A 20,617-nucleotide genomic window follows, 5' to 3' on the forward strand; every position below is an offset into this window, starting at 1 on the left:
TGCCTCTGGGCAGCCTGGCACACATGAGCGATTACATGCTGCAGTGTCTCCACAACGACCGCAGAGTTGCCCACATTCTAACTTGTGCTGATTACTGGGTGGCCACGCTGCTGGATCCCCGTTACAAGGACAACGTACCGTCCATAATTCACTCACTGGAGCGCGATTGCAAGATGCGCGAGTACAAGCGCACGCTGGTAGACGCGATGCTGCTGGCATTCCCACCTGACAGCGGGGCCACAGTGGAAGCACAAGGCAGAGGAGGAGGAGGAAGAGGTCGCCAATGCAACCAGGGCACCGCCAGCATCTCAGAAGGCAGGGTTAGCATGGCCGAAATGTGGAAAAGCTTTGTCAGCAAGCCACAACAAACAGCAGCACCAGCAGCTCAAATGGAACGTCTTAGCAGGAGGCAGCATTTCACCAACATGGTGGAGCAGTATGTGTGCACATGCCTACATGTAGTGAATGACGGGTCTGCCCCCTTCAACTTCTGGGTCTCCAAATTGGGCACATGGCCTGAGCTTGCCCTTTACGCCTTGGAGGTGCTGGCGTGCCCTGCAGCCAGTGTATTATCTGAACGGGTATTTAGCACGGCTGGGGGCGTTATCACAGACAAGCGCAGCCGCCTGTCCAGAGACAATGTGGACAAGCTCACGTTCATTAAAATGAACCAGGCATGGATCCCACGGGACTTTTCCGTACCTGGTGCAGAATAGCGATGGATACCGACCTTACCAAGCCATTGTTCTATTTTTGCTCTTTCTCAATCTTTTGGGGTGTACCCTCATTTAAAATTTCTGAAAAAAAGCAGTGTTGGCTACCTCGTCCTCCTCAGGGCCAGATTAACGTAGGGGCTATTGGAGCTGCAGCTCCAGGCCCCTACCTTAATATAGGCTCCGGGTTGGCCATATTCACTGTTACCGCTCTTCTGTCACTTGTAAACACAGAAGTCTGGCTTCTATGCTCGCTTCCCCAGGCAGCTCCCTCAGAACCTCCCCACACAGCACGAAGGCCGGACAAGGAGGGACAGTTGCCGATGCATGGATGTGTTTATGGGCTTCAGAGACAGCATCCCATGTTGAATTAGGCATGCATGGCTGCACCCTTCCTCCTCTGGGTGCATGCTAAGGCACGGCCCTTAAGGCCCTTCAAAATCCTCAGCACCAAGCCCATGATGCTCTTAATCCGGCCCTGGTCCTCCTCCACCGCCGCTTCCACCTACACCGCCCATAGGTGTGCGCAGCCTATTGCATTAGGGTGTGCACACCAAAGTTTAAATACACATGCATGTGTTTGCCTACATGTACATGGCCCCGATACATTACTCTCCCTGCTGGCAAAGTGAAATAGAGCAGAGCAGGTCCGAGGGAGATCTTTCCCATCTCCTCACTGGCAAACAGCGATAATGCTAATGTGCCCTAGGTGATTAGGGTGTGCCCAGGTACACCCGGCACACCCTGTGCGCACGCCTATGACACCGCCACATCCACCACCACCTCAACCTCCCTCCTACTCCATATGGGCCTCGTCCTTCACAGATGAAGAACATTGTTTTATTTTTCTTTTTTTTTTTTTTAAGTTATTTCCCTATCCACATTTGTTTGCAGAGCACTTGTCATGCTCTTAACTACGTTTTGCTGCCATTTGCAGCACTCTAGCCCTTTCCATTGGTGTTTTAGAGCCATTTTAGTGCCTGAAAGTTCGGGTCCCCATTGACTTCAATGGGGTTCGGTGTCCGGGAAAAGTTCGGCAAAAGTCCGGGACACGGACCCGGACTTTTTTTTAAAGTTCGGCCGAACCCGCCGAACACGGACATCCAGGTGTCCGCTCAACTCTAATCCTGATTATTCAGCTGCAACCCAGAAGTTACGCATTGCCTTTACTGCAGTCAGGCGCAGGCTCAGAGAAGGGCAGTTTGGTTACAGCATGCTTTATCCTGCTAAACTTTGTGTGATTCATGAGGGAAAAGCTGATTTTTTTCTCTCGCCTCAGGAGGCTTCGGCCTGGCTTGATGGCTTGGGACGACCTGCCTGAATATGTACCTATTTTCTGAGCCTACCCATACCCTCATCTACAGCTGTTTGGACTTGGTCCTTTTCCTGGGTCGTCGCTGTCCTGATGGCCTGACAGCTCCATGATGGACTGGGTGATTTTCTAAGAAGTTTTTCCCCCTTTTTTTCCTGTCCCTGCATCAATATCCTATGTGTTGGTGCCGCCGCCTCAGAACTTTTTCTTTTTTGTGGTTTTTCCTTTTTTTGTGTCCCCGACATTTTTTCTTCCTAGGACTCTGAACTGACGGAGACATTCTGGCATAGTTATGCCTTTTTGGGCTGTTATTGTTTTTGGGCTAAAGCTCTTTGCCCGTTTTTATGATGGAGAGCAGGGTGGGGGGGGGGGAATCGTTTTTGGTGGAATTTTGTGGTCATTTTGTACTGTTTTTCTCTTCTCAGCACAGTCTTCTTTTCAGCAATGGTGGTCAGATCTTCTTCTGGTTAAATTTCAGTGGTGGTGTGGACCAGGCGGGCCCCCCGGGGGTTTTCCTTGCCTACACGTTCTTTAGGTATTGGTATGTATATCCTTTGATTTGGGAGTCGGGCGGTCCTGGAGGGGAATCCCCTCTTGGGGGGCTTCGCTCCTTCGTGCCCTTTTACGTTTCCACATGTCATTAAAACTTTTGACTTGGAATGTGCGGGGTATGAACTCTAAGATTCAGAGTTCTCTGGTGTTTGACTATTTTAAACGCTCCAAGGCAGACGTCCTTCTTTTGCAGGAGACACATTTGATGTATCCCAAAACAAGAGTGTTAAAACGGCCACGTTTGCTCATGCATTTCATGCTACCTATTCCACCTATTCAAGGGGTGTCTCGACCTTGATCTCCAGGGCCTGCCCGATGCGGGTGCTGGAGGTGAAGACTGATCGTGATGGGTGCTATGGTATAGTGGTCTTGAATTATATGGATCGCTTGTTGTAACGCTCCTGCGTTTTTGTAACAAGATGGATTTGCAGCTGCAGAAATCTCCACTCAGCAGTCATGTAGAGATGTGTTGAAATACCAATTCCAACTCCCAAGACTCATCACTGTGGCCTGCCTGATTCAGCATACAAATATACACACTCAATAAGATGTTCCTGGAGTGATAGATGTATATAGCAGTATAGTGGTGATGTGCTGAAGGGACAGGTATGAACAGTGACAGTAGATGGCAAGCACTCGAGAGAAATGTTCAGGAGAGTATAGATGGTAACAGGTAGGATGCAGATAGGTTAGCAATCATGTATGGTAGTAGGTGGTAGGATAGCAGATGACATACAGGAGAGACTAACCCAGTGCAAGGATAGATGTTAGTAGGCTCAAGAGCTAGCAATCTAAATAACAGTGCAGATGATAGGTTTAGTATTGCATAGAGAGTGACAGTCTTTAGTGAGCAATAGATATAGTGTAAGTAGGTTTTATGGAGGTTTCCCCTGCGGGGTACTTATCACTAGAGAGTAGGTTAGTAGCGGGGTCCGGTAATGAGGAGTGATCCGGTAGCGAGATACAGGGATCAGGAGCGAGGTTCCGGTCTGTTCAAGGCAAAGGAAAGCAACTGGAGGTTCCGACAGCGAGACACACTAGCAAGCATGTGGACAGCCAAGCAGGTTGAGTGAAGGGTAGAAGCAGCAAGCCGAGAGTGATCGGGTAGCGAGATACAAGATCAGATATGACACAGGTTCAGGTAGCGAGATACAGGAGCGTGTGACATCTAGTATGCTGCTTCACTGATGGCAGGATCGAACCAACCATGCGATTGAATGAACGATGTGAGTGAGACCGCCGGCGGTTGAAATAGCCGCTCTGCGGCGCTCAGCAGTGACCTCATCGCTCTTAAAGGTATATGCGTACCACCTAAAGGGAAAGGTGGGACGCATTGAAAAGAAAGTAGTAAATAAGGGTACTAAAGGTACCAGAATCTTACACTTGTATACTGTGGTTAATTTATATCTCCCTCCGCCCGTGGAGGCTGGACGCCTTGATGGCTGTATGCGGGATATCCTCTCGCTTGCCCAGGGCTCTTTAATTATAGGGGGGACTTTAACGCTATGTTGGATCCGCAACTTGATCGACTCCATGGCTCGGTGCGACCCTCGCTGGCTTTGGCTGATTGGGCATCCGCGTACGGTCTGACGGAGACATGGCGATGGAAGTATCCACGGCGGAGGGAATATTCCTGTTACTCCAGCTCCCATGGTACTTTCTCCAGATTGGACATGTGGTTTGTCTCCTCTGAGGTTCTTCCCACACTTTCAGAGGTGGCATACTTGCCAAGAGCGATCTCAGATCATTCACCCCTGGCGATGACACTGGTAGTGGCCAGACAGCTGTCCAGGTCGGTGTGGCGTATGAGCCCTTATTGGCTTGTGGAACCGATGGTGTCAGCTGAATGTGCTACTGCTATGTCCCATTACTGGGTGGAGAATGTGGAGGGGGTGGCTGACCTTACCTGTTGGGATGCTTCTAAGGCGGTCCTGCGTGGGGCATATATGCAAGGAGTTGCTAAATTTAAGAAGGCCGTAGTGGCTAATATTGAGGAATTGGCGGATGCTTTGAGTGGCTCCGAACGGGCCTATACTTTAGATCCCACTCCTGAGAATTGTAGTTTGTGGAAGGCGGTGCAGCAGGCTTATGAGTTGGCATTGGTTGAGAGGACTCAGAAGCGTCTCCTCTATCAGTCTCAACGCATCTTTGAGACCGGGGACAGAAACGGTCGTTTGCTGGCCTTCTTCGCCAGTCCTGTTCTGGAACCGGTCGCTATCCCTGTCATTTTTGATCATCTAGGTCACTCCCTCTCGTCTACGGACGCTATTCTCGGCGCCTTTCATCGCTTTTACTCAGATTTCTATACCTCTCAGGCCCATTATACCCCTCCCGAACTTTATGCTTATGTAGATTCTATCCCGTTTCGCACCCTTAGCGTGGACCAGAGTACTAGTCTTGATGCTCCTTTCACTCTGGAAGAGGTGGAGATGGCCCTTAAGACCTGTCCGAAGCATAAAACCCCCGGGCCCTGATGGCTTCCCAGTGGAATGGTATTTACATCACGGGGAGCTGTTACTGCCACGGCTTTTGGTGCTCTTTAAAACAATAATCAAAATCGACCTTTTTTTTTTGTGCCCGTCCGCTTGGTCTCCTTAACCTGAAAAGGAATTGGATAGTTAGGTATTCTTTTTTTTACACTTACCTTGTAATTGGAGATCGAATATACTCACCTATTCTTCACTTCCTCCCTCAGCGCCGCGGCTCCGTCGTCACTTCCTGTCTTACGATGATTCCTGGGAGCTGAACGTCATCGCTCCCAGGAATCAATGCGACGGCACCGGCCCCACTCGTCACTTCCGGGGCGCCGCACCGGAAGTGACGAGAGGGGCCAGTGCAGGCGCATTCTGGGAGAAGAAGACACGGAAGAGGACGCCGAAGAGGATCGCACCGGCTTCAGCTGCCCACAAGAGAGATGGCAACGCTGTGGAAGAAATTTTATAAGTGAGTATTTCTTCTAAAAGGTAAGTGCGAACTGGGACAGATTAGAGGCTAGCCATTGTGGAATGTACTAGCCCTGACTGTCCCGGGGGTATGTTCAGTGAAAATTTTTTTCTGTGCCCGGAACTCCGCTTTAATAAGGTGATTAGTTCTATAGTGGGGATAGATCAGACCGGTTTTATTCCAGGGCGCTCAGCATATACGAATATTCTTTGGTTGTTTACTAATCTTCAGACCCCGAATCCCTCTCCTTTGCCTAGGGTGGTTCTTTCACTCGACACACAGAAGGCTTTTGACTCTGTGGAGTGGCCGTATCTGTTCTACGTACTGGAGAGGTTTGGCTTTGGGAAGGGCTTCCTTGCCTGGCTTAGGATCCTATATGATCAACCACTAGCCCGTATTCGGGTGAATGGGGTGATGTCTAGTCCCTTGCAAATACATAGGGGTACGCGGCAAGGCTGCCCCTTATCCCTTTTACTTTTTGCGCTTGCCATAGAACCTCTGGCCCTGCTGTTGAGAACTTCCACGGATGTCCGGGGGTGTGTGTGTGGGGACCCTGTGTAAGATCCTTGGTATATTCAATGCCTTTCTGCCTCTTTACTTCTGGGTTGCGTTCCACCACTCAGGTAGGTGGAACGCATATGAGTGTGTAATGGTTCACAGCGCTGACTTCATCATCAGGCGCCGCATAGGGCGCCTATTTCAACTGACGGTCTGCACTCACACATCGTTCGTGCAACCGCTCCTGATAGATGCCTAACCTGATGCTGCCGTTCCTGGATTGACCGGAGCCTCGCTACCTCGCTCTACTCCTATTTGTTGTCTGGCTATTGATAAGTACCCCACAGGGGACCCCTCCTTATCAACAACGCTTGCTACCTATTACCTGCATTATTGAACTGATTGCTAGCTCATACATCTTGCTCTTAATATCTACTACCTGCATTGCTAAATTAGATTGCTAGCTCTCATACATCTTGCTTGCTAATACCTAAACCTGCATTACTGAACTAGCTTACCAACTCTTGTACATCTTGCTTAATACTATCTACCACCTGTTGAATGTACTAGATTGCTAGCTCTTGAGATTAGTATTCATCACTACTTGCTACCATTCCTCAGAACCTATACCGTCAGTGTATCATATCACTGCTACTTGCATTCAGTATCCATCACTCTCATAACATCACTTACTGAGTGTTTGTACATGTGCATACTGAACCAGGCTGAACCACTATGATGAGTCAAGAGAGTTGGATCAGGTGATTTAACGTTTCTCTACAAGACTACTGAGTGGAACTCTGCAGCTGTAGATCCAGTTCATTGACCTAAATAGCCAGAGCGTTACAGATTGCACGAACCCAAAAAATGGATCCAGCAGATATGGCCACTCATGTCATGCACCTAACTCAAAAAGTAGAAACATTAGTTCATACCATCACTGAAATACAAAAGGAAAATCATACCTTAAGACAACAGGTAGCCCGTGTATCACAACTTACTGCTGCTCAACCCCGTGAACCCAAGATAAACCCTCCACAAGTGTTCACTGGTGACCGGAAAAAATTTTGTGAGTTTACAAACGCATGTCAATTGCTTTTCAGTTTAAAACCTCGCACTTATAATACAGACCGCATTAAAGTCTGTACTACTATCTCTTATATGTCAGGTGATCCACGGGCCTGGGTAGATTCCTTTTTTGAGAAAGATGACCCTATTCTCAACTCATATCCTGCGTTTCTAGCAGAATTATCTCGCCTCTATGAAGATCCAAATAGACAAGGTACTGCTGACAGTCAACTGAGAGCCTTAACCACTTTACCACCGGAGGATTTTGCTGTCTTATGTCCAGGCCACTTTTTGCGATTCGGTGCTGTGCGACTTTAACTGACAATTGCGCGGTCGTGCGACGCCGTACCCAAACGAAATTTACGTCCTTTTTTTCCCCACAAACAGAGCTTTCTTTTGGTGGTATTTGATCACCTGTGCGATTTTTACTTTTTGCGCTATAAACAAAAAAAGTGCGTTTATTTTGAAAAAATAACAATATTTTTAACATTTTTTTATATGAAATTCCCCCCAAAAAAGATGTAAAAAACAATTTTTTAAAAAGTTTTTGGCCAATTTGTTTTCTGCTACCTATGTTTGGTAAAAAAAATCACAATAAGCGTATTTTGATTGGTTTGCGCAAAAGTTATTGCGTTTACTAACAAAGGGAAAGATTTCTGTCATTTTTGGTGTTTTTTTTTTAACGAGTAATGGCGGCGATCTGCGATTTTTTTTGCGGTACTGCGAAATTGCGGCGGACAGATCGGACCCTTGACTGACATTTTTGACACTTTTGGGGGTACCAGTGACATTACTGCAGTAATCAGTGCTATATATATGCACTGTTACTGTAAAAATGACACTGGCAGGGAAGGGGTTAATTTTATTGGAGAGGGAGGGGTTAATGTATGCCTGGTGCTTACTGACGTGTGGGGGGGGGGAGGTGACTGAGTGAGTCATGGACAGATCGGATGTCCAGCTATGCTGAACACTCCGATCTGTCACTCCCTGTCACTATGGAGATCCGCCCGCTTGTGTTTACACAGGCGGGCGGATCTCCACACTAGATCCCCGACGATCGGGGGAAGAGCGGCGGCGATCGCCGCTGCTCCTCCCCTGGCCCGACTCCCGCTGTGACTGAAAACAGCGGGAGCGAGCCTCCGGCGGCGCGCAAGCGCCGCCCAGAAGGGGGAGTGTCTGACGACGTAGTACTACGTCGTCAGACGATAACGAGCCACTCTGCCGCAGTAATATTACTGTGGGCGGTGGTAAAGTGGTTAAAACAGGGAAGGAGACCTGTTGAGGACTTTGTAGTGGAGTTCAAGAGATGGACCCTTGATTCAGGGTGGAATGACGCATCTCTATGAACCCAGTTCAGGCTTGGTTTATCCGAAGCCATAAAGGACGAGCTCGCCCGGGTGGATTTACCTGGCACCTTGGATGCTTTAATACAGCTTAGCATCAACATTGACAGACGTTTACGAGAAAAAAAGGCTGAGAAAACGGGAGTCTCACCACCCAATCCTTCTCGTTTCTCATCTTCTGAACCTACTCCTATGGAGGTAGGGATCATACGCTCTCCACTATCAACTGCGGAACGAGCCAGGAGAAAATCCTCGAATCTTTGCATGTATTGTGCTTCAGCTGATCATCTAATTAGCGCCTGTCCCCTTGTCCGCAAAAAAGAGGGTGAGTTTTCACATATATTATTAGGGGGGTTAACGACTTCTTTTTCTAATCCCTATCTTTTCATTCAATTGATTTTGCAGTGGGACCAAAATAGGATCACTACCAAGGCTATGATCGACACAGGATCTTGTGGGAACTATATTGACACAAATTTTGTTGCTTTAAATAAAATACCTATTATTTCAAAATGCATACCTGTCTCTGTTAGTTTAATTAATGGTGTTCCGTTATCTTCTGGTCCAATTACTAAACAAACTCAAGCACTTCTAGTTACTGCAAATGAGATGCATGTTGAGACAACCATTTTCGATGTGTTACCTTCACCACATTTCCCAATTATTCTGGGACTTCCCTGGTTACACTTGCATCAACCTAACATCGATTGGAAAACACGAACACTGACTTTCCCTTCTCACTACTGTGAGACAACGTGTAAAATCCAATCCTACCAAAATGTTCTTTCTATGCTGTCAGATCAAACCCCACCATCATGTTATCAGGATCTGTCTGAAGTTTTTTTTGAGAAAAATGCTCAAGCGTTGCCTCCACACAGGGACTACGATTGTTCCATCGATCTACTCCCTAACAGTAAATTACCCTTTGGACATGTATATCCTCTATCTCAGGATGAACTTTCTCATCTCAAGCAATACTTGGATGAGAATTTAGCTAAGGGGTTTATCAGACCCTCTACCTCTCCTACAGCTGCAGGACTTTTCTTTGTCCGCAATAAGGATCAAAGCCTTAGGCCTATCATTGACTATAGGCAATTGAACAACATCACAATAAAGGATCGCTATCCTTTACCTTTAATCCCTGAACAGATCGAACAGGTGCGTGGAGCCACTTACTTTTCTAAGTTGGACTTAAAGGGTGCATATAATCTCATCCGTATACGTAAAGGCGATGAGTGGAAGACGGCATTCAGAACCAGATATGGACTGTTCGAATACCTGGTAATGCCCTTTGGATTATGCAACGCTCCCGAAGCATTCCAACGATTCATAAACGATATTTTCAGGGATCTACTTGATGTTTGTGTTGTGGTATATCTGGATGATATACTTATCTACTCGCAATCGTTGTCTGAACATGTAAGACATGTGCGACTTGTTCTTGCTAGATTACTTTCACACAATCTATATGTGAAATTGAAGAAATGCCTATTCCATATGGAAGAAGTTCCATTCCTGGGATACGTCATATCAAAAAACGGCATCCAGATGGATAAAAGCAAGATATCATGTATCCTAGATTGGCCTATACCAACAACTCGTAAGGCATTACAACGATTTCTTGGGTTTTCAAATTTCTATAGGAAATTCATAAAAAACTTTTCTACCATCGTAAGACCCTTAACTCAACTAACCAGTGTGAAAAAGACGTACAAATGGTCTGAAGACGCTAATCAAGCTTTCGGCCTATTAAAAACAAGTTTCACATCTGCTCCCATATTACGTCATCCAGACCCATCTTTACAATACATCTTAGAGGTGGATGCATCCAATATGGCCGTAGGAGCAGTTCTATCTCAAAGACCTACAAGTACGTCTCCTCTACACCCAGTTGCTTTCTTTTCCAAAGCACTAAGTGCCCCTGAACTCAACTATCCAGTGGGTGAAAAGGAGCTACTTGCGATAAAATTGGCACTTGAAAATTGGCGACATTTGCTTGAAGGTACTCGGTTACCAATACTCATATATACTGATCACAAGAATCTCCAATACCTTCAAACCAATAAAACACTTTCCCATCGGCAAGTTCGTTGGTCATTATTCTTTTTAAGATTTAATTTCCTAGTGACCTACAAACCAGCAGAGAAAAACAAGAAGGCTGATGCATTATCAAGGTTAACTGAAGATAACTGTGTAGAAATCCCCTCACGTCCTATAATACCACAAGACCGTATCGTGGGCGTTGTTCGTTCCTTGAAGGAAGAGATTCTGCATAGTCTAAGATTGGACTCACCACCACCTCATTTACATTCCGATGCAGAAGGCTTTCTCTACTTCGATGATAAACTTTACATACCTCCTGATGTTCGCCCTAAGATCCTGGAACTATCACATGATGTACCTATGGCAGGTCATATGGGTATGACCAAAACATTAAGTCTGCTCACCAGGCAATTTTGGTGGCCAGGAATGAAAACATCCGTACAGAAGTTCGTTTCCTCATGTGACACCTGTGCTAGGTTTAAATCCGACACTTCAAAACCATTTGGATTACTCTGCAGTTTACCCATACCCAAGGTTCCATGGGAAGTTGTGTCCCTAGACTTTATAGTGGAATTACCACCTTCCAAGGGTTTTACCACCATCTTAGTGTCAGTGGACCATCTGACTAAGATGGCACATTTTGTTCCCATTCGCAGATTACCTTCTTCCAAGGAAACAGCGGAACTATTAATTAAACATGTATTCAAATTACATGGAATCCCAAACACTCTTATATCAGACAGGGGTTCACAATTTATTTCCAAGTTTTGGCAATCCTTATGCCGTATATTACGTATTGAGCGAAAGCTCACTTCACCTTACCATCCACAGACTAATGGACAGACTGAGCGGGTCAACCAATGTATCGAGCAGTATCTGCACTGTTACACTTCTTATTTACAGGATGACTGGGCGGATCTTCTTCCTCTAGCGGAGTTTGCTTATAATAATGCAACCCACAGTACTACCAAGCAAAGTCCGTTCTTTCTTAATTATGGGTTTCATCCCACACTCCTTCCTCCACGTATTTTACCTTCAAATAATCCGGTAGCCACTGACTACCTCACACAATTAAAGGATTCATTGGAGTTACTCAACACCACCATCTCTCATGCCCACAGCCAGCAGAAGCGGTACTACAATCTCCGTAGAAGACCTTCTCCCCAATATACTGTTGGGGATCTTGTTTGGTTGTCCACAAAAAATCTGAGATTGAAAATCCCCAGCAAAAAACTTGGACCTTTGTTTTTGGGGCCTTTCCCGATCGAAAAACTCATTGGAACATCTGCAGTCCGTCTTACATTACCGATGGACTTAAAGATACACCCCATATTCCATGTATCTCTACTAAAACCTCATATACTTAATCAGGAGATTAGATCTACCACCTTGCCTCCACCTCCGGTACAAGTAGAAGGAGGAGAAGAGTATGAGGTACGAGAGATTCTGGATTCTCGAATCCATAGAGGGAAACTTCAATATCTAATCAGGTGGAGAAACTATGGACCTCAAGATGACACCTGGTTAGATGATTCAGATGTTCATGCTTCCAGACTTACTCGGAGGTATCACATCAAACACCCTGAGAAGCCAGCTTTGTAGGCCTTCTGGAGCCGGCCTTACGGGGGGGGGGGGTACTGTAAGATCCTTGGTATATTCAATGCCTTTCTGCCTCTTTACTTCCGGGTTGCGTTCCACCACTAAGGTAGGAGGAACGCATATGAGTGTGTAATGGTTCACAGCGCTGACGTCATCATCAGGCGCCGCATAGGGCGCCTATTTCAACTGACGGTCTGCACTCACACATCGTTCGTGCAACCGCTCCTGATAGATGCCTAACCTGACGCTGCCGAATCTTCCAGCGACACACCCCATTCCTGGATTGACCGGAGCCTCGCTACCTCGCTCTACTCCTATTTGTTTACTGGCTATTGATAATTACCCCACAGGGGACCCCTCCTTATCAACAACGCTTGCTACCTATTACCTGCATTATTGAACTGATTGCTAGCTCATACATCTTGCTCTTAATATCTACTACCTGCATTGCTAAATTAGATTGCTAGCTCTCATACATCTTGCTTGCTAATACTTAAACCTGCATTACTGAACTAGCTTACCAACTCTTGTACATCTTGCCTACTACTATCTACCACCTGTTGAATGTACTAGATTGCTAGCTCTTGAGATTAGTATTCATCACTACTTACTACCATTCCTCAGAACCTATACCGTCAGTGTATCATATCACTGCTACTTGCATTCAGTATCCATCACTCTCATAACATCACTTACTGAGTGTTTGTACATGTGCATACTGAACCAGGCTGAACCACTATGATGAGTCAAGAGAGTTGGATCAGGTGATTTAACGTTTCTCTACAAGACTACTGAGTGGAACTCTGCAGCTGTAGATCCAGTTCATTGACCTAAATAGCCAGAGCGTTACACCCTTGGAGGAGAGAGTCTCTCTTTATGCAGATGACATGTTGCTATATTTAACTGATCCTCAAACTTCGCTTATGAAGGTACTTCAGCTCATCCAAAATTTCGTTTTTTTCTCCGGTTTCCGGGTCAACTGGTCTAAATCCAGCCTGTTTCCAGTAGATATGGATACCCCTCTCTCTTTGCCGGAGGGCTGCCCCTTAAAATTCACACTTTCCTTCCGATACCTGGGAGTTCAGGTCCAACAGCCCATATCCTTATATTTGACCAATAATCTTCTCCCTTGCCTGACTGTTTTTAGGTCTAAGTTGGAACACTGGAAGCATCTGCCACTGACTCTGACCGGAAGCGTTAATTTGTTTAAAATGGTTATGTTACCCAAATTCTTGTATATCTTGGCCAACTCCCCGGTGTTCGTACCAAATACGTTTTTTAAGGAACTTGACTCCCTTATTTTGGGTTTCTTGTGGTACCCGAAGGCGCCTAGACTTTCCATTGCTACGTTACAACAACCAGTGGAGTTGGGGGGCCTTGCCCTCCCAAACCTGGGTTTATATTACTATGCAGCACAATTGGTACATATTCATGGTTGGCTCTTCCCTCAGTGGGGCAATGCAACTACGGCTGTCGGGGCTGCGGTAGTTTCCTCATATGAGACACTCGCTAATCTTATTTACAGGTGCAGCGTTGCGGCCTTTGAGGGTACAGCACTTTTGACATCTTCTCTAAAGATTTATATCAGGTGTGAGACACTGTTGGCGGCATCTCCGGGCCTCTTTTCTCCAAATCAGCCCTTGTGGTGTAATCCTAGTTTGCCTCACTTCTCCGCGTCCCAAGATGTGGCGCAGTGGGCAGAGCGGGGCCTGGAGTATGCTCACCAACTATTTGAGAAAGGGATTTTTAAGACATTTTAACAGTTCCGGATGGACTTTCGGATACCCGGCTCTTGGCATTACCGCTATCTCCAATTGCAACATGCGGCCTTGGCCCAATTTGGGCTTGGCACTGTCTCTCTCTGCAACTCTCCTATGGAAAAGGAGTTGTTGTGGGATGAGCACACTAAATTAACTAGCTCCTACTATAGTGTTCTCATTGGTACTGTGCCGTCTAGACTGGAGGCCATCAGGGCCGGGTGGACGAGAGACATCCCGGATCTTTCGGACGATGACTGGGAGTTGTTGCTGGAGGTATATTTTAAGACTCCAATATCTGCCAGGGAGCGTTTGATACAATTACGTATTTTTCATAGAACTTATTATACACCTTATAGATTGTTTATGATGAAACAGAAATCCACTCCAGAGTGTCATAAATGCAGTGGAGATCGAGGGGATTTACTTCATATGTTGTGGAGCTGTCCAAAAATCAGGCCTTTTTGGTCTCAGGTTACGCACTTCATCTCGGCATCCCAGGGCCTCCCTAATGTTTGCAATCCTAAGTGGTGCATATTGGGGATTCTCGGTGATGTTGATCTGCGCTCTCACCAAAAACAGTTTCTTAGACTTTTGCTGTTTTACGCCAGAAAAACTGTGGTGATGCAGTGGGTATCTACGGACAGGATTCCACTTGACCTCTGGAAGAACCTGATTAACCATGTTCTACCTCTATATAAATTGACTTATGAAGCCAGGGGCTGTCCCAAAAAATTTCTGAAGATTTGGGGTGAATGGGTTGACCTGGCTGACACGTGTGGCTCTGCTCTGGTCTAATTTAGTGGGGTGTGTGAGCGCGGTTGGGTCCGTCCTGTGTCTACACTCCGCTTAGGGGAATGGGTATAACTCTGACCACCATTTGCTATTACTGCTGAGTTTCTCGTATTATGTTGAGTATGCAAACTATGTTGTAGCACTGCCATTTTCATTCATTAAGACATGTTCATGAATGTGTATTGTCGCTCCTATTCTTGTTCTACCTTACCTTTGCAGATACTGTGCACAGTATTTTTCTGTAATGTACCTATACTCGTGTCTTATCTTGTTGTTTAATTGATAAAATGAATAAAAAGAAGTTTTAAAAAAAAATGCTTTAGTTAGTGCCCCAGGTCTTGGACTGCCGAACTATTGTAAAAACTTTCATGTGTTAGCAAGAGACAATTGTAAAACCATGGCAGCGGTGCTAGCACATGAGCACGGAGGTAAATTTCGGCCAGTGGCTTACTTCTCTAGGGTAGTACCCAACCCGATACAAGGAACGCAGGCATGTTTACGAGCCCTAGCAGCCTGCACCATGGCGGTGGAAATGGCTACCACCTTTACCCTAGGGCACAGGACTGTACTACACACCTCACATCAGATACAAATGCTATTAAAGAACTTACATACACAGCATATGTCTGCTCAAAGGCTGAGTGGGTATGAGTTTATTTTACTCTCTAACCCCTCCTTGGAAATCAAATATGCAGCCCCTACTGTAGGGCCAGGCCCCATGTAATGTTGGGAAGAAAACATGAGGGTGATGAACTCCCCCCTTAACATGAATGTGTAGAGGAGATTCAAAAGAATACCTCACCCAGACCAGATTTACTATCCACACCCATTGAAGGAGCACCTGATGAGTTTATGGATGGTTCCTATTCTAGACCCAATGATCATACATACATAGTTACATAATTACATAGTAGGTGAGGTTGAATAAAGACAATAGTCCATCCAGTTCAACCTGTGTAGGTGTGTGTGACTGTAATCCTCTCGCATACCCCTGAATGTTCTGATTCTTGAGATGTACGTCTAAGAGTCTTTTGAAAGCCATCATACTTCCTGCAGAAACCACAGAAACCACCTCTTGTGGTAGAGAATTCCACAATCTTGTAGCCCTAACAGTAAAGAACCCCCCTCGTTGCCTGAGGTTAAAACGCTTCTCCTCCAGTCGCATTTGATGCCCTCTAGTCCTCATGCAATCCTTCCGACTGAATAGCTTTTTTTCTATGCTGAGATCACCATTGAGATATATATAAATTGCTATCATGTCCCCTCTCAGGCGTCTCTTCTCCAGGGAGAATAAATCAAGCGATCGCAGACGCTCTTCATAATTAAGGTCCTCCTAATTAGTTTAGTTGCCCTTCTCTGGACCTTCTCCAGCTCCAACACATCCCTCCTGAGGACCGGCGACCAGAACTGGACAGAAAACTCCAGATGTGATCGGACCAGAGTTTTATAAAGTGGTAGGATTATAGTTTTATCTCTGGAATACATCCCTTTCTTTATGCATGCTAATATTCTGCCGGCTTTGGCAGCTGCCGCTTGACATTGCTTAGTCTATCCTCTACCAGGACTCCCAGATCTTTCTCCATTTTTGATTCCCCCAAAGGTTCCCCCCCCCTAAAGTGTATTGTGCTTTTATGCTTTTAGTCCCCAAGTGCAAAACCTTACACTTCTCCACATTAAACCTCATTTGCCATGTCGTTGCCCACTCCGTTATTTTGTCCAGGTCATTCCGTAGGATATCTGCTTCATGCTGTGCAGTTATTGCCCTGCCCAAATTTGGGTCGTCTGCAAAAACTGATATAGAGCTACTGATCCCGTCCTCAATGCTATTTATGAATAAATTAAACAGGGTTGGTCCCAGGACTGAGCCTTGGGGGACCCCACTTACCACCTCAGACCAGTCTGAGTATGCGCTATTTATTACCACCCTTTGGACACGCCCTTTTAGCCAGTTCCGTATCCAAGAGCAGACCTTGCGGTCGATGCCTGCAGACCTTATTTTATAAATTAAGCGCTTGTGGGGAACTGTATAAAACGCCTTCGTGAAATCCAGGTACACCACATCCACTGGTCTCCCCCTATCTAGCTCACAGCTCACCTCCTCGTAGAATGTTAAGAGATTGGTTTGACAAGAATGCCCATTTGTAAACCCGTGCTTATTACTGCTGATGATGTTGTTGTCTTTAGCAAACTCTACGATATAGTCCCTTATCATCCCCTCCAGAAGTTTACATACTATCGATGTCAGACTGACAGGCCTATAATTTCCCGGGACATGCCTCTGCCCTTTTTTTAATATCGGTATCACGTTAGCTTTCCTCCAATCCCCTGGTACATTTCCTGTCATAATACTGTCAGCAAAGATCAGGAACAGTGGTCTAGATATAGTCTTACTAAGTTCTTTGAGTACTCTCGGATGTACGCCATCCGGGCCTGGTGATTTATTTGTGTTAATTTTATCCAGCCTTTCCCTAATTTCACCCTCTGTTAGCCATAGCGGCAAGTCCTGTGTATTACTACTAACCATACAGTCATGGTCAGTGTACCCCTCCTTTTCCTGAGTAAAAACTGATGAGAAAAAGGCATTCAGCGTGGTTGCCTTTTCAGTGTCCTCTGTAACAATCCTCCCATCATCGTTAATTATGTGTGCAATATGCTCTGCCCTAGTTTTTTTGCTGTTGATATATTTAAAGAATTTCTTTGGGTTCTTTTTACTATCCTCCGCTATTTGTCTCTCAAAGCTGATTTTAGCCATTTTGATTTCGTATTTACATTTCTTATTTGCCTCCATGTATTGCTTGAAAGCCGATACTGTGCCCTCTGATTTATATTTCTTGAAGGCCAATTTTTTTCCTTAATAAGTTTTTTAACATTACGGTTTAGCCAGCCAGGTTTTGCTATGTCTCTTCTAAATTTATTTCCCATAGGAATGCACTGCGAGATGCATTTGTTTAATATGTTCCTAAAGCAATCCCATTTTTCCTCCGTGGTCAGTGTTCCTAGGGTTTGGTCCCAGTTTACCCTTTCCATCATGGAGCACAATTTGGGAAAGTTTGCCCTTCTGAAGTTTAGGGTTCTTAAGTTCCCCACTTGCCTTGTTATATTGTTATTTACACTAAATGTGATCATCCTGGGATTGCTAGAGCCCACGTTGTCCTGGACTCCTATCTCCGAGATTAGGTCAGGGACATTAGTGATCAATACTGCAAACAAAAACACAAAAAAAGGGCGCACCGACCTAGCGCATTATCCTCAATATAGGCTTTATTAATTGAAACATAAAAATGGCTACTCACAAACGCAGGTGAAAATCAATCACATCAAACTTGAGTATCAGAAGTAGTCCATACAGGTGTCCATAGTCTCATTAGGATGACGGCTGACGCGTTTCGAGGCATAAGCCTTTTCCTCAGAGCCACTAGTGATCAATAGATCCAGGACTGCATTTTCTCTAGTAGGAGAATCCACCAACTGAGACGTAGTTATCATGTAAGGTTTCCATGAATAGACGGGCCTTCTGTGAGTGTGTAGTCCCCTCTTCCCAGTCAATGTCGGGATAATTGAAGTCCCCCACTACGATGACTGATCCCAGTTTTGCCACTTTTCCCAATAGTGATATAAATTCCAGCTCTACCTCCTCTCTTTGGTTGGGTGGCCTATAGCAAACCCCCACAATTACTTTTCTCTTTTCTTCTTCCCTGTGGAGTTCTACCCATACGGATTCTAACTCCATACTCATCCCTTCCGTAATATAACTCCTCTCTATCACCCTTACATTGTTCTTGACATAGAGACATACCCCCCCTCTCTTTTTCCTAACCTGTCCTTCCGGTACACTGAATACCCTTGGATATTGGCCAGCCAGTCATGTGAGGGGTCGAACCAAATTTCCGTTATTCCCACAAGGTCTATGTCCTCCTCATGTACTAAAATTTCCAACTCATCCATTTTATTAGCTAGGCTCCTGGCATTTGCATATACCCCTCTCGGTTTTGTGTAAGATGATAGTGAATGGTGATTATTTTTATTCCTGTTTGGTCTGAGGTTTTCCTGCACAGACCCCCCCATTGACGTTATGGAACTACTGTCGCTGTTGACTCTAATACTGCCTTCTGTCCTTTGCTCCCTCCTGACTGACTGTACCTCTGAGCCCTCCCCCCTGTCTCCTAGTTTGAAAGCCCCTCCAACTTGTTGGCCATCTTTCTCCCCAAAAGAGCTGTACCATCCCCATTAAGGTGCAGCCCATCCTTACTAAAGAGCCGGTAGCCGACTGAGAAGTCAGCCCAGTTCTCCATAAGCCCAAACCCCTCCTTCCTACACCAATTCCTCAGCCACTTGTTAAGTTCCCTAATCTCCTTCTGCCTCTCCTGTGTGGCTCGAGGTACCGGCAGTATTTCAGAGAAAACCACCTTGGAGGTCCTATTCCTCAATCTATTCCCTAAGTCCCTGAAATTGTTCTTTAGGATCCTCCACCTTCCTCTTACTTGGTCATTAGTGCCCACATGCACCATGACCGCTGGGTCATCCCCAGCCTCGCCGAACTCGAGCGCCCGGTAAACAACATACTGTCCGGCTACCGCGATCGTTTTGACAGATTGCCCTTTCTGTCCTCTGATGATTGAGTCCCCCACTACCACAACCTGTCTAACCTTTCCTGAATCTCGGCCCCCCATCTTCCTGGAGCTGCCACTCCCCTGGCAGGTGGGGGAGGGCGCCTGCTCCAGCACTGCCACCCCTGAGCTGATATCCCCCTCAACCTGCAACTTGGCAAATTTGTTAGGGTGTACCAACTCAGGACTGGCCTCCCTGGCACTCATCCCTCTACCCTTCCTAAAAGTCACCCAACTGCCTACCTCTGATGCCTGCGTCTCCTCTACTCCTCCCTCCTCCATGCCAGCCCCTGCCAGCGCCTGATGTGTAATGTCCAAGCTCCTTTCCAGGTTGTTGATGCTACGCAGTGTTGCCACTATGTTTTCTAGATCCAGGATCTGGGCTTCCAGAGAAACAAGTCGCACACATCTTGCACAGCAGTATTCGCCCTTGATTGGTTCATCAAGGAACGCAGAAGTGCACTGAGTGGCATCCCTAATCCTGTTGGACATTATTACCCTCTTCTCTATGGGGATCATTAGTAATAACCTACTACTCCTTACCTACTCTACCCCTATCTGGTACTAAACCTGGGGTACTCACCAGTCGCTAAGATACTTACCAGTCCTGCCGGGTAGTCAGTCCCAGAGCTCGGTCGGTCGATGGGCACGTTGGTCACAGTCAGTCGCAGAGCATTCAGTCACAGCAGTGGTTCTCAAATCCGGTCCTCGGGACCCACTAACAGGCCAGATTTTAAGTATTACCTTGGGGGATGCAGACTAGAATACTGCAATCACTGAGAAGCAAATGAGATCACCTGTGATGTAATTTAGTTATCTTGCAAACCTGGCCTGTTGGTGGGTCCCGAGGACCAGATTTGAGAACCACTGAGTCACAGAACACTATCAGTTGCAGAGTACAGTCAGTCAAGGGGCACAGTCGGTCAAGGGGCACAGTCGGTCAAGGGGCACAGTCAGTAAAGGGGCACAGTCAGTCAAGGGTCGCAGATAGTCAAGAGGCACGGTCAGTCAGTCGCAGAGCACAGTCAGTCACTGAGCACGGTCAGTCAGTCACTGAGCACAGTCAGTCAGTCACTGAGCACAGTCAGTCAGTCGCAGAGCACAGTCAGTCAGTCGCAGAGCAGTCAGTCCGTCGCAGAGCAGTCAGTCGCAGAGCACAGTCAGTCAGTCGCAGAGCACGGTCAGTCAATCGCAGAGAACTGTCGGTCAGTCGCAGAGCACTGTTGGTTAGTCGCAGAGCACAGTCAGTCGCAGAGCAGTCAGTCCGTCGCAGAGCAGTCAGTCACAGAGCACAGTCAGTCAGTCGCAGAGCACTATCGGTCAGTCAAGATGGAAGGATTGGGAAGCAAGGATTTTAGGGCACACTATATCAATAAAATCAGTTTTA

Source organism: Pelophylax lessonae (genome assembly GCF_965119305.1).
Source record: "Pelophylax lessonae genome assembly, chromosome: 3".
Taxonomy (NCBI): Eukaryota; Metazoa; Chordata; class Amphibia; order Anura; family Ranidae; genus Pelophylax; species Pelophylax lessonae.